Source organism: Triturus cristatus, chromosome 11 (assembly GCF_964204655.1).
Source record: "Triturus cristatus chromosome 11, aTriCri1.1, whole genome shotgun sequence".
NCBI classification, from domain to species: domain Eukaryota; kingdom Metazoa; phylum Chordata; class Amphibia; order Caudata; family Salamandridae; genus Triturus; species Triturus cristatus.
Genome location: NC_140594.1, coordinates 116,056,001 through 116,070,449, shown reverse-complemented (window position 1 = coordinate 116,070,449; position 14,449 = coordinate 116,056,001).

The following is a 14,449-nucleotide window of genomic DNA, read 5'->3' as shown; positions in this document are numbered from 1 at the left end:
GAAAAAGGGCGCATAGTGGGATAAAAGAGCTAACCCCAAGCACCCACCTGGCTCCCCCAAATACACCTACTATGCAGAACATCACGATCCAGAGCCAAACATCCTGCCCCATGACAAATCATCTTGGTGGTACCATGACCTCAAATCAGGCATTTACAATTAGCCACGCCAATAACCAACAGGGCGAAATTTCAGCTAGTAGCAAAGGGACTGTGGGACAAGGGCTAAATGAAAAGCTCGTAGGAGCGCAGAAAGAAGACCAAGCCACGGGCCCTCTGCCAAAAGTAGCTCACACGTTTAGCGTACAAAGAACAGAGGCTACTCCAAGGACGCCAAGTACAGTAACGAGTGGGGACGCCCGCTTTACCTACTTCTATCCAGAATATCAGTCAAAAGGCAGCCATGATGTCCTAAATCGCGGCAACATCATAAAGCTGTTTCAAGCATCAGGTCTGTCAAACCTAATATCCACACAAGACATAACATCGATAGAATTTATTGCACCGTGTCAGGGCCAAATAAACGAAACAACAAAGGTGACCTGGAGCTCAGTAGAGGCAATGAATAACATCCTAGGGCAAACTGACACCTTTAAGCAATGGGGTATACAGATAAAACCGGGCAGGGAACCGGGTTATCCACACATTCTGCAGGCAAGCCATGGAGAGGAACACAGACGACCAGGGAGGGGTCCAGTGTATTCGGTTCTCAGGGGTGCTCGCAACAAAACTCCCACTCCTGTTCACAAACAGAGGGATCTAAGAGAAGATGGTATTTCACCACTTGGGGATCTGGAAGAGGCCGGAACATGGTCATGGTTGGCAGGCACCCTGAACACAACTCGACTCTTACGATGACAGCCCAACAGGGAAAACCGCCACGAAACGCCTCCCTTAAAGATCTGCTCATGGAACATAAATGGCCTAACTAGTAAACTTGAGGACAGTGCCACTGTAACGCCCTGAACGTCTCAGGATCGTTTAACAGACACGATAATGAGAACGCAACCACTTGTGAAGGTTTAGTTATTTTAATGAAGGCAAAAACAATACAAGGAATAAACAAAGGTTATAGTCACTGGAATCCTCCAGGCTAAGTACGTTACCAGCCCACAGCACGGATGGTCCTAACTGTCCTCTGCATATACGCCGATCCCGGCGTATGCCAACAGAGGGCAGAAATGAAATGGCCGACAATGCCAATCGGTAGGCTGTGAGGGGCACGAAGAGTGTTGGGGAGAATCGAGGAGTCAGGGAAACACCCAGCCGGGGTCTCTACCTGAAGGGAGCAGCCGCTCAACCTCTTCCTCAGACTGCACCGGGACGCGGAGTCACCTCCTGGTGATGCGTCACCGATACCCCAATCACAAGCAAAGAAGACTGAACCGAGAGCAGCCGCTCGATCGATCCTGTGGACTTCCGAGTCTGTAACGCGGCAAACACCTCCTGGTGTGCGTTACAGCTGGCAGTCCCTGTATCTCTGGTCCGGCTGGGAGTTACGACTCCAACCAGCAAAAGCGCCACTGCGCTTTGACTCAGCCGAGTCAAAAAGCGAAGCTCAATGGTTATCCGGTAGAGCTTCCGGGTCCTTCACAGGTGACGATGGGGCAAGACACGGCCCAGGGAGTAACGACTCGACCTACCTCCGTTCTTGCCTTACTGGAGCACCACTCCGGAACACTGCTCTTCACTAAGCAGGTACGTCGTTGTAAACACAATATCCGACAGCGTTGTACCTCCCGGTTCCTCCCTTTATAGGGCGTGTTTTCCTTGAGTTATGTAACAGCTCTCCTGTTTACATAAGGGCGTGTTTTCCTTGAGTTATGTAACAGCTCTCCTGTTTACATAAGGGCGTGTTTTCCTTGAGTTATGTAACAGCTCTCCTGTTTACATAACCTCTCAACCGCTAAGCATCCTGGGAGATGTAGTCCGTTTTCGCTGGTTATCGTTTTCCTCCCCTCGCATGACAGGAATTCTTGACAGCCACAATCTCTTACTTTCAGGAATTCGATATACTACTACTACAAGAGACATGGCTCCTTGAACCGCAGCACATAGAAGGTTTTAAAACCCTTCACATTCCAGCCCATAAATTGAATCGGCTGGGAAGAGGAAGCGGCGGTCTTGCAATCTATATTTCAACTAAAAACGCAGTCACCTCTTGGGATCTTCTGGGCTCACAACACTGTCTCCAATGTGTGGGAACTTCTTACACCCCCAGAAAAGGTCAACGCTGGATTTTGATCTTAATGAATGCCTACGTCCGTCCAACTACAGCATCAAGGCAATCCTTTATAGAAGAAGCGATTGCGACAGTAGTGAGAGTGAAAACTGGACCCCTGGATCCAGAAATCTTATTAACTGGTGATTTCAATATGTGGCTAATGTCTGACTTAGAGAAAAACGAGGTCACCAAATCACATGACAGTACTTGGGCGATACCACCGCAGGCCCGGCCAGGATGGTATAAGAACGATCCAAAGGGACGTTCCCTTCAAGGCAATCTTGAAAACCCGGGCCTCAGAGCCCTAAACGGACGCTTTCCCTCAGACAAGCCCCCTCGCTTTTCCTACATATCGAAAAAAGGCACTTCGCTAATAGATTATACATTCGCCAGCCTCTCTCTCTTCCATTAAATAACAGATTTCAGTCTAGGGAGCAGAACTGAAAGTGACCATTGTCCCCAAGAAATATTGTTGAGGACCAGTGTCAAGCAACTCGACGAAGGAAGGGCACTGCCATCCGAGAGTTTTACAATTAACCTAAAACGAATCAAATGCTCCTTCAATAATCTCCAACAAATAGCAATAGAGGCCAAAGGATTTATCGAGCGCCACAGCAGATGCCCGGATGACATAATCTCCAACTGGTCAATATTCGTAACTGATCTCACCGACAAACACGCTCAACCAGTAAAGCACGCGATCCAGACTGGGCTGAAGCAGACACCCAGCTTGTATCTTGAGATACAAACTGCAAGATCCATGAACCGGACTTGGCGGGCGCTAAAAAGTGACCCAAAGGACCATACAAAAATAACAAAATTGAGAGCGGCCCGCAGCCATCTTAAGAAAGCCAAAAGAGAGCTACGCAGTTATCAATGGAACTCGTTCTGGGCGAAACTACAGCATGACATTATCACGAACAACTCTGCAAGGTTTTGGAGGACAATCAACAATGCATCTGGGCGCGCATCGAAAGTCGCTTCATCAAGCATTTTAGAGTCAGAGTGGGCGGCGTTCCTCCACCTCCACTTCAACGATCGGGATGCAAATATCCAAAATCAGAGGCTCCAAGTTGAAGACAAATCGGCACATAAAGCAGCCGACTGGGCACTTGTTCCGAATCTCACAAATCCGCCAACGAAAGTATGCTGGAACGATGAATCAAAAATAAAAATAACAAAAGAGAGCCCTCCGCCTCAAAGCAGCATTGAAACTATAACAATCCAGAAGGCAGATATTGAAAAACTGATTAAAAAGGGACGGAAGGACGGGGCCCCAGGTCCAGGAGGAATCCCCCAAGCCTTGTTCAAGGAAGACGTATCTTTCTGGGCCGAGAAGCTAACCATCTTATTCAACTCAATTTGGCAGAATAATATCATACCGCCCTCTTGGCGGGGATCAATTCTCGTACCAATCTTCAAAGGTGGGGAAAAACAATCCCCCAGGAATTACCGCCTCATTGCCCTCATCGATAACGAAGCTAAGTACTTCGCGGAGTGTTGCTCAACTCACTCAGGGCATGGGCGGATGACAACTCTGTTATTCCCCCGAATCAGACTGGGTTTACAAGCAATACAGGCACATCAGTCAATCTTATGACCCTCTCCTGTCTGATTGACCAAGCTAAGTTTAGCTCCTGCCCACTCTATATGGGATTCATCGACTTCCAAGCGGCCTTCGATAACGTGAACAGATCAAAGCTCTGGCAGAAGCTGTCTAGCCTCAACATCCCAGCTGACCTCCTAAGAGCTATACAGCTTTTACATCAGGACAAATGGGTCAGGATCAAGGTCGGGGACGGCTCAAGATTATCCCGCCCAATTCCAACGGGAAAAGGCTTAAAACAGGGCTGTGTCCTGGCCCCGACACCCTTTAACTTATTTTTATCCGACATTCCAGAAGCTTTAAATAAGGTCAATTCTCACGCTCCCAAAGTAACCGGCCTGTTGCTGTCAAATCTTTTATACGCCGACGACGTGGTGCTTCTGAGCAAAACCAAGATCGGAATGCAAAGGCTCCTGGACGCCACTCTTGAATATTCAAACAAGAACGAGCTTGTGATCAATAACAAGAAGACCAAAATCCTGGCGGTTCGTCCAGGGAAAGCCAAGACTTTGTCCTGGACCATGAATAAGGAAAGCATCGTCGAAGCTAACTGCCACAAGTACCTTGGAGTCATATACAACAACAATGACAAATACAAATCCCACTTAGAAGAACAAAAAAGGAAGGGTGCTGCACTTGCTTTCGCAATTGGCACAATCCAAAAGAAATTGCAAGGTTCAACTCTCGCACCCACACTACAGGTCGCGCAGGCGAAAATCATCGCTACCCTAACTTATGGCAGCGAAGTCCTTAAAGGCCTAGACAGTTGCCAACTGGATAAAATAATTTCAAAGATCTACAGATCAGTGTTCAAGTTACCAACCCAAACATCACCGGCACAAATCAGGTTGGAATTTGGAATATGCCAGCAACCACTCGCCAGAGCTATGTCTTTTCTCGTGTGCTGCCACAAACTAAGGTCATCTAAGGAGGGATGTCTAGGCAACCATCTGTGGGCCAGTATCGACACAAATACATGGCGAGCAGGTCACAATTATTTGGTAAAAGGCTTAACAACTCTAGGCCTAAACGATCTTTGGAGCATGCACATAAGCCAGAAGGAATTCAAACGGATAGCGAAAAAAAGCACAAAACGATTTTCTATAGTGGATGACAAGGCTCGCCTAGCCAAAAGAAGTCACGGATGGCTGACGCTGCAATCCTATGCCTCGTTGATCCCACAGCAGTACCTAACGGTACCCTTTACTGCAAGTACAAAACTAAGTTTCTTAAAATTGAGACTGGGTGTCATTAACTTGTTGGTTCACTTGCCAAAATGGAAAAGAGAGCACGGACGAGATCTCTGCCGACTTTGTGGGGATCACAAAGAAGACATTATACACATCAAATGTCTATGCCCAAATTTACTGACTAAAAGACAGGCCCTCCTTAAGCACCACTGGAACACAAAAAAGATTAGAACGTGTAGAGCAGCAGTCTTGGCCTGTTTTGATCCTAAGAACACAAAATTGAACTGTGCCCTAGTAAGGTTCATCGCTCACGCAGAAAAAAAACTCTGTGAGGGACCCCCAGTCAGCGATCCTCCGTCGGCATAACGTCTTGGCAGGCTCTACCCGACATCCCTACTTTTACCGGACTAAATTAGTTCTATTTTAAATGAATTTCTGATATTTTAATTTTGTACTTGCAATGGTTTTTTTAATCACGCAATAAAGTATTATATATATACAGGTTCATCTTGCTTTGTTTTATCTGTGTGCCCTATCGAAAAGACACGTATCACGTGTTCAGGCTTTTGACTGGAAACATGGTGAAACCAGCCTGGATTCCCCTCATCCTGGCAAAGCAGGAGTCATGGCTGCTGCTCAAGGGAGGTGCCAGGGCCGAGTCATGCCCATCACTTCACCACACATCCCTAAAACGCCCCCTCAAAGGCATTGGGGCCCACCTTCAAGTGAAACACAACATGCTGTTCGGGGATCTCTTATCTGAGCCTCAGAACACCTCGGGGCAGGCTCAGCAGAGAGGCCAAAGATAGAATGGGCAGCGTGTCCGCACAGCAGCTATCACGCCCGCTGAAGCAGTTTCAATGCGCATTGGTGGGCAGTGTGAGTGAGCTGTCTGTGCTGCTACGTTCTCAGTGTCTGGCCCTCCCGTGGGGTCACCTTTTCAGTAACGCCATCACACAGGAGTCCAGAGGTGATTCGGTTCAATCTGCGTTATAACACGCCATTTATGTCTGGTGGCCAGCCAGAGCTAGCCTCTTGGCACGTGGCCGTGCCCTCCTCTTAAGAGCCTCCCCTTTACCCTCCCTCTTTCTTAGACCCCCTCACACCTCTTACCCTTCACCATCACCTTTCTATCACGGCAAATGGAGACCTGAGTTCAGAGACGGGGAGAGCTGAGGGTGACAGTTCGGGGAGAGGGGACGATCGATGGGTCAGGAGGGCAGGTGTGACCTCTCCCCAGGAGCTGAGCTGCAACAGGCTGCACGCTTCACTGGGCTCTGTTTGTACCAACCAGGAGCAGATTTACAGACATTGTGTTCCCGGTCACCCCTCATTAATTCTGACTCTTGTCCGTTTGCAGGCGCGCGAGCGTGAACGTGCCTGCGTGTGCGCGTTAATGAGGGCGTCTGTGCGCGTGGATCTGCGTCTGTGGGCCTCACTGTATTGGTGCGTCGGAGGTGGGAGGGCCGGATACAGAACCGAGCCAGGATGGGGTCCGGCTTGGCTCTCAGAGGCAAGGCACGACCGTCCTCAGTCTAGAACAAGCCTTAAGTACCGGATTGAACCCTATGGCATACATGCCAACACTCCCGATTCAGGCGTGAGGCTACCGATTTGAAGGCTAGTCTCCCGCCTCCCGATTCCTCGGGGTTTCAGCTGACAGGGCTTGGTAATGTGTAACGTGCTAATTCATCCAGCAATAGTCAGAATGGCGATGCAGGGGCTCTAGAAGGGGTGAAAAACCAACAAAGCCCCATTAACAACCGAATGGTCTTTTAAACACCTGTGAAGTACTGGGTGGGGGGGGGGGGGGGGGGGGGCTGTGTGTGTGCCCGGAAGCTGTTTCAGCCCGGGCTGACGGGGAGGGAGGGGGGGGGGGTGTATGCACTGACCGCAACCTACCAGGCCAGTGCACAACTCTTGCATCCCCCTCTTTGTCTGCCTGCCATTGCGCTCCATGCTTCTTAAAGGTGATGAAAAAAAAACACGTGAATTTGCTTTCAAATGTCCGATCCTGCAGCAGCACACTTCCAAAGTCCATACATGACAGAAGCCCGATTGAAGGCCCCATTCTCCCGATTTTTTTTTTTTTTTTTTTAAATCTCCCACTTTGCTCTTCTGAAATGTTGGCATGTATGCCCTATGTAGGCCCCTAGTCAGTCGAAATTTCGGGGCCCATTCGCAGATTTCCCCCTAATGCCTTTTTAACTTCATCAACCAACAATTTTAATAAACCAATGACATTAACCGTACGTAATTTGCACCGAATTTCTTTTTTACAAACCGGCAGCTGCCAGAAGATGACCTTTTAAGAGACAAACTGTTATGTGAATCTGATGTCTCTGGTTTGTGTACTTTAAGTTGTTAATGGGTAGAATAGATTATATTAATACAGTATTTTCTCTACAGAGTCCTTAATGTGAAGTTTTCTTTTCTTTGAGGTGATTAATTTGTTTCTATCTTTCGGAAACAATTTAAGAAAATTTGATTGTAATTTTCTTTTAAGATCAAATCAATATTATTTTGATCCTTTGTCGCCGGGCTCCTTAAATGAGTGGGGCCCATAGGCCGGTGCCTACTTTGCCTAGTTGGTAATCTGGAACTGCTTGCCATCATTATGCTGTGACAGGCCAGGGTGGTGGGAAGGTGGGGCACAAGTTGTGAAGGGGGCTGGGAGGGGCAGTGGCAGAGGCGGACTGACCCATTGATGGATTATACTGTGCCATGACAGGCTGCTGCTCCTGATAGGCTACTAATGCAATTAGTCACAGTAAGCCACAAGTCACACAACTGACTCTGCCCCAGCCCTGCCTGCTTTCCACTTTAGCCTGTCACATTCAAGCGCTTCTTCCATGACATGGCTTTCCTCCCACTGCTCCATTTCTCTTTTCCCATCTCTTACTGCTTCCTGTGCCTCATTTCCTCTCCTTTCTGAGATATAATCCTGGATGGGTGATACATCAGTTATTTTCTCTCTGGAGGAAGTACGCCTGGGCATTGAGGGATTGTCCCGGAATAAGGTGCCAAAACCAGATGGGATCCCTCCAGATTTGTTCTGTGATAACAGACGTGTGGGCCCCGGTTTTGACTAGGGTGTTAAACGCAGCAGCTAGGAAAGGTATGCCACCTTCATGGTCAACAGCTACCATTATACTCATTTTCAAAATAGGGGGATAAGGATAACCCCGACTGCTAACATCCCATATCCCTCATCGACTCTACAGTTAAGGTTTTGGGTGGGGTTCTACTGACTCGATTTTCGATACAAACCGAATAATCTCTGAGGTGCAGTTTGGTTTCCGGATGAGAAAATCAACCACCGACCAATGTCTTAACCTTTATTTATTAGGGTCCAAATATATGGTAGCTTAACATGGCGCCTTTTTTGAGGCTTCATTGACTGTACGTATATCTTTGACCGGGTTAACCACAAGAAACTGTGGGATCTACTTAGTTCCCTGGGAGTCGAGCCCGCTATCGTAACTTTAATAATGAACCTACATTCCCACACTACAGCAGCAGTCAGATTCTCACCGGGGGCCTGCCTTACACAGCATTTCAACTGCACTAGGGGGGTCCGCCAAGTTTACATTCTAGCCCCTTTTTAGGTCGAGCCTAAGGGTAGAGCGCATGCACTGCTCGCCCTGCGAGGCATGCTGTAATAGGGTATGTTCTTGAAGCGTCTCACACTCCCCGCCCATATTTGTCATTGGCTTATGTCATTGCCCTTCATAAATGCTGGCTTCTGATTCATAAGCAGGCTTGTTAGTCCCTCCTAGGAACCGCCTTGTCTCCGTTTGTTACCGCCCATAAGGACTGGACCTTTTACTTTGTTGTAACATGGTACGTGTAATATAGGCTGGAAGCACTAGTTTCTTCAATTAGTTTCTGCTACTGGAAGCATGACATGTGCTGCTTCAGCTGGTTTTTAATGATGATCCACAACATCGCAGCGTACCGCACGCTTTTAGTAATGTATGTCTTTTAATTACTGCATGGTACGCTTTAACTATAGCGGCCGCGCGTATTCACAATGAAGCCGCACCAACCACTGAAAATGGACAAATAATTAGTGCTATGCAAACCTGTTGTGGGAGGACCTTGGAGGACTTCAGCCCTGCGTCGGTGTCCGTCTCTAGCTCCAAGCACGGGAGCATAGCTCCCGCCTGATGTACTGCTCTGCTCTGGGTTTTTTTTTTTCTTTAGGCTGTGGGACTTGTAGTCCTGTTTTCTAATGCAACTACAGGAGGGGCCCAGGTTGGAGTGGTTCCTTGCGCATGGACCTAGGAGAGACACTTTCCTGGAATAGTGTTTTTGAGGCAGCGAGGGAGCTAGTTGGGCATTGGCAGGCAGGCGTTGGTTGGATGCTTTGTGCTCCATTGGATTAGGGGTATTCCGCCTGTTTGGGGTGCTGTGTAGAATGTTCCACGGGGCAGTGGGGGATAGTGTATGTGGCCATGCCTCTGAAGTTGGGTGCACACCCTTTCCCCTGGGTTATAGTGTGAAAAGGGAGCGGACATGTGTGCCTACGGTGGTGCGACCGACCCTGTAGTGGGAATTGTGTAAAAAAAAAAAAAAACCCACTAGATAATACAAGCATTTACAATGCACTAGGTCTTGTATTTATGCAAGTTTGAGCTATTGACATTGCAAATGACAATGCATTTTATGTTTGTTTTTGTTTTTAAAACATAAATAAAAGGCATTGTCATTTACAATGCCAATAGCTTAAACTCGCGTAAATGCGAGACCTATTGCATTGCAAATGCTTGTTTTATTTACCATCTATATCAATGGCCTAGAAGCCACCCTGTCCTCACTAAAGTCTGACTGCCCTCGAGTGGGCAGGAAAGCATTGCCAGTTCTCTTATATGCTGACGATGCAGTGCTGATGGCCCGTACAGCAATGGGCCTTCAAGTCCTGATCAATGGGTTTGTTTCTTTTATGGATGGGCCGGACCTGTCGGCCAACTTCACAAAAACGTACCTTTTGGAAGTTGGCCCTCGTGGAATTTTATTTGACGCAAAACTTAACTGGAAACAACTGATGGAGGGAAAGTTGTGTGACATGCATAAAGCTATGAGACCAATCAGCAACTATGCTTACAGCTTGGGTTCTTGTTCCCCTGAGATGATGTTAAAGTTATACCAGTCTACATGTATCACCCAGGTCCTGTACGGTAGTGAGGTTTGGAGGTCACAGCGGCCAATAAGTTACAGGTCGTTAAAAATACGTTTTTGAGACAAATTTTGAACGACCCACAAAGTACTCCCTTGTTCACCGTACATGAAAAACTAGGAGTTCATTATATAGTGGATTTGTTGGCAGTGAATCCCTTGTGCTGCTGGGTGAAGATATGGTCTAGGGATGAGATTGAGTTAAACTGTTCGATTATTTTAGACTGTTTGTCACTAGATCATGCACTTAAAATCCTTGGCTACGGTACGTAAAGGAGTCATTTTTGGCTCTAGGTAGGGCAAATATTTTCTTGAAATGCGACACCGTAAGGCCTCGGGACCTGAGAATAGTCAGGGAACTTTTTTTTAAACACACCGCTGCTCACCGCGAAAATACTGAGCTTATGAAACCAGCTGTGAGTGGGGAAGGAATTGCTAAAATCAGTGCAGGGAATAGAGAATTGTCTTTTCACCATTAAAGACCCTTCTGATAGATTTTAAGTAACTCGTTTTAGATTCAATCAGCTCCATTATTAGCTGGCGATCCCGTCTGGTTTTCTGCGGGCAAACGTGAGAGGGCTCTGTGGCTGCGACCATAGGTCACCACAGGACACTTTACATTTTGTCCTCTTATGTAAATATTTTAGCCATCCTAGGAGATTGTTTCTTAGGCCCCTTTTAAAATCTATGGAATTTAGACAAGCCCGGGTCGCACTTATGTACTTACAGCTATTGCCCAACAGCATACCCTTTTTGTCATCACGAATTTCATGAGGGCTGTTTTTAGACCAAGAAGCACAAGATGTGGCTGATGCCCGCCTGGACCTTGTGATTTTGCACAATACTTCTTTTAATTCATTAGAACTGCGATGATATTATTCTTGTAGTATGTTTTTATCTTTTATGGTTGTGATGACTTCCAAATAAATATTTATATTAATAATACAAAGATTGTCAGACATGACTTTGCGTCAAAAAAGAATGCCTCCTGAGACAGGAGTTCAGTGGGAGGAGTCACTTAGAGGTAAGTGCTGCTTCGTAATCTTCTGTGTCAGCCACTTGCCATGTTCTGAGATGTAGTGTGATGGTTACTGGTGCTGCTTCTCTTCTTTCTGTTCTTCCCTTTCCTTTTTATATGGTTCATGGCCTTATTGTAAAACATATCTACTGGTGCAGAATGCCTTGCAAACTATAAAGGGCATACCAATATTATATAATATGGATGTCTCCAAAACATGACTTGGAAGTTGTGTTAGGCTTCCGGAATTTCAGTAAAAAAGTAGAAATGTATTTGTTCTAACAGTTTACACATTGCTTGTGTTCTGCACTGTACAACACACACCCTCAAGTGAAAGGTATAAACTTTGCCTAAGCATTGGATTTTGCACTGGAAGGTTTACCTTCTCCTACAAATCTATACTAGACATCACAAACAGACCTCAGGGGGCAAAGGTGTGTGTATGGTACTAAGTTGCCTGTTTGTGTGCCAGTATAGGGTATGAGTAGTTACAAAATGGGCTTGTGCACTTATAAAGTGGATAAAGATACTGAGTCATGTGTTATGCAAACGCAAAGTGCCTCTCCTGATGATATTGGCAATTATTAAAAAAAGATACAGACTGTCACCTTCAGTCATATCACATGTTAGAGTTGACATCCTTTGTGGTATTCCCCCAAACACTTTGCCTTCACTCCTCCTGTTTACTAAATTCTTTTTGTTGGCAAAAAGACTTTGTGCATTGTACTATGGTTGACCGGTCCAAAAGTGCTTGTCTTCTCTCCTTTACACATGTTAAAATTTCCCTACTCCTAATTGGCGCATTTTATTTACTTGTAAGTCCCAAGTAAATGATTTTACATGCACCCAGAGCCTGAAAATTAAATGCTACGAGTGTGCCTGCATCACGCGTTGTGCTATTAGCTAAAGTAGCCTTTTAAAGCATCTCAGGCCTTCCCCTGCAGCCTGTAGTGCAGTTTAAAACTGCCATTATGATCTGGCATTATAGACCGTTTGCCAGTCCTAAACCTTCCTTTTTAATACATATAGGTTACCTATTAGGCAAGCCCTAAAAGCTCATATGGCAGAGTCCATTGTATTTAAAAAGTAGGACACGTGTACTTCACTTTTACATATCCTGACAGTATAAACTGCAAAAGTGCCAAGGCGCCCATGGACTCGGGGCCCGCTGTGCCTATGGCAGTGTGCCGGTCCCCACCGGAATGAGCGGGCTGGTGATGGCGTGAGTGACACCGCTGGCAAGAGCCTCATTACGCTCTGGTATTGGTCCATCCAGGGCGGTTGCACTTCCAAATCAGAGGGAAACCATTCCGCACTAGACCCTGCCCCTTTAAAAGGGGCAGCGGAGCGACAATGTTGTCTCTTTGCACCCCTCGCTGCTCCCTCGAACAACGCGCTGCTGGCTGCCCCATCGGGGGATGGGAAACTAACCTTTGCTATTGTCCCGCCCACCATCTCCTGAGGCAACAGATTGTCTTATGTGAATGTCTATTTTTTCTGTTACAGGTCAACGGGTGTTTTATTTTCCTTTTCAGATATCAGGTTCGGGTATTCTTCCACGGTTCGTTGCAATTTTGTCCTGTCTAACCTCTTTTTCTTGCAGTGGTCAGCATGTGTTGTATTTTTTATGACAGTATCCTTGGTCTGCGGTAAGATCGTGATTGGTGGGGCATTTACAGTCCTTAGAAGGCATCCCATTGGTAATGGGAATAATTGGGGGACAAAGGTCTCCCAGGGACCTCCAGAGGGCGCTTACGGCAAGTCGGCTAGAGGGTGCAGGGGTGGGGGAGTGCAGGCTTCCAACAGGCCTTTATGGCCAATCCCCGCACGGGCGCGTGGGCGTCAAGCTAGCAGCGCAACTCCTTGGGGGTGATATTTGAGGGCGTAGGGGTTCCCTAGTTGAGTAACCTTATGGGCAGATGAGCCTCTTGCGCAAGGTCACATTAGGGGGACCTCACAGGTAGTTGGACCAGTAATGATCTTTTGCATAGGCTCAATGCAGGATACGCAGAGACAATGTATAGTTTATGGTTAGGAATGGCTATGTATTAGAGTCTCTGTTAAGGTTACCCATCCACAAATATGGAAATATGGTTGTATGGAGTGTTATGGGGGTTTCAAAATATTAATGTGAAATTATAATTTTATAATGTATTGTTTGTAAATAAATACGGCTGGGGTTGTCACTACCCCTAATCCAAAAGTTCTGACGTTAGTTGATTTGTGCCTTGGGGGAAGGGGGAGATCCCTGGGGTAGTTGGTCTGAGGTATGGTATCAAAGCAAGGTGTTGGGCGGCGGGGACTCGGCAATATCTGACCATATTGTTTTTCACTGTTGTAAGGCCTATCTCTTCCATTGATTAACACAGGGTTTCTTCATTACATTTATTAAGTGATAACTTTGAATTGAGAGCAGGTAGAGATATGCTGTCTATTCTCAAATAAATTGTAATTTTAAATCCTCTTTAATGGTAAAGTCAGAATTTAAGTCACAATGCTGAAAATGCCACTTTTAGAAAGTTGGCATTTTCTTTTCCTAATGAGTTGTGTATTCTGCCAGTGTCCTGGGTCACATCACTGTGAATGGCTTTGCTGGTGGGTTTGTGTATTACTTCTAGACGGTAACACAAAGAGGGATTAGTAGTGAATTGTACAGGCCACCCTGACGGGGTTGTACCCAGTCCTACTTACACTTCAAATGGCTTTGCCCCCGACACCCATGAAGGAATCTGTCATGAAGCCTGCCATGTCTTTTCTCACCCCAGGCAGTTTGGAGCCTTGCCAGGGAAATCATGGCATGTATATTTACCCTGCAATGGAATCAGTAGTGTAACATAAGCCCCCTCAGCCCCTGTGGTGTGGGGGGGGGGGGGGGGCGTGAGCTCCAGGACCCCCTCAGCAAAACTGGTAGGTGGTGGGCTGCGAAGGCAGGGGATTTGTGTACTTTGCAGGGGGGCGCTTACGTTTTGTTATGCCACTGCATGGTATATCTGCCTGTTACAGAAAGAACTGTGAAAATTTGAGGCAATTGTTTTAAAAAAAAGTAAAACACATTATACAATATGATGCGGTAGTTAAAGAAGAAAATTACACACAACATGCGATTGACTCTATGTAGTATAAGACAGGCTGGTGCAAAATGTGCACAAAGATTCATTAATTATTTACTATGTTTTTAATTTTATTTATTTAGTAAAAGCAATCAGATTCTGCCTAGCAGAATCCTTTTTATAG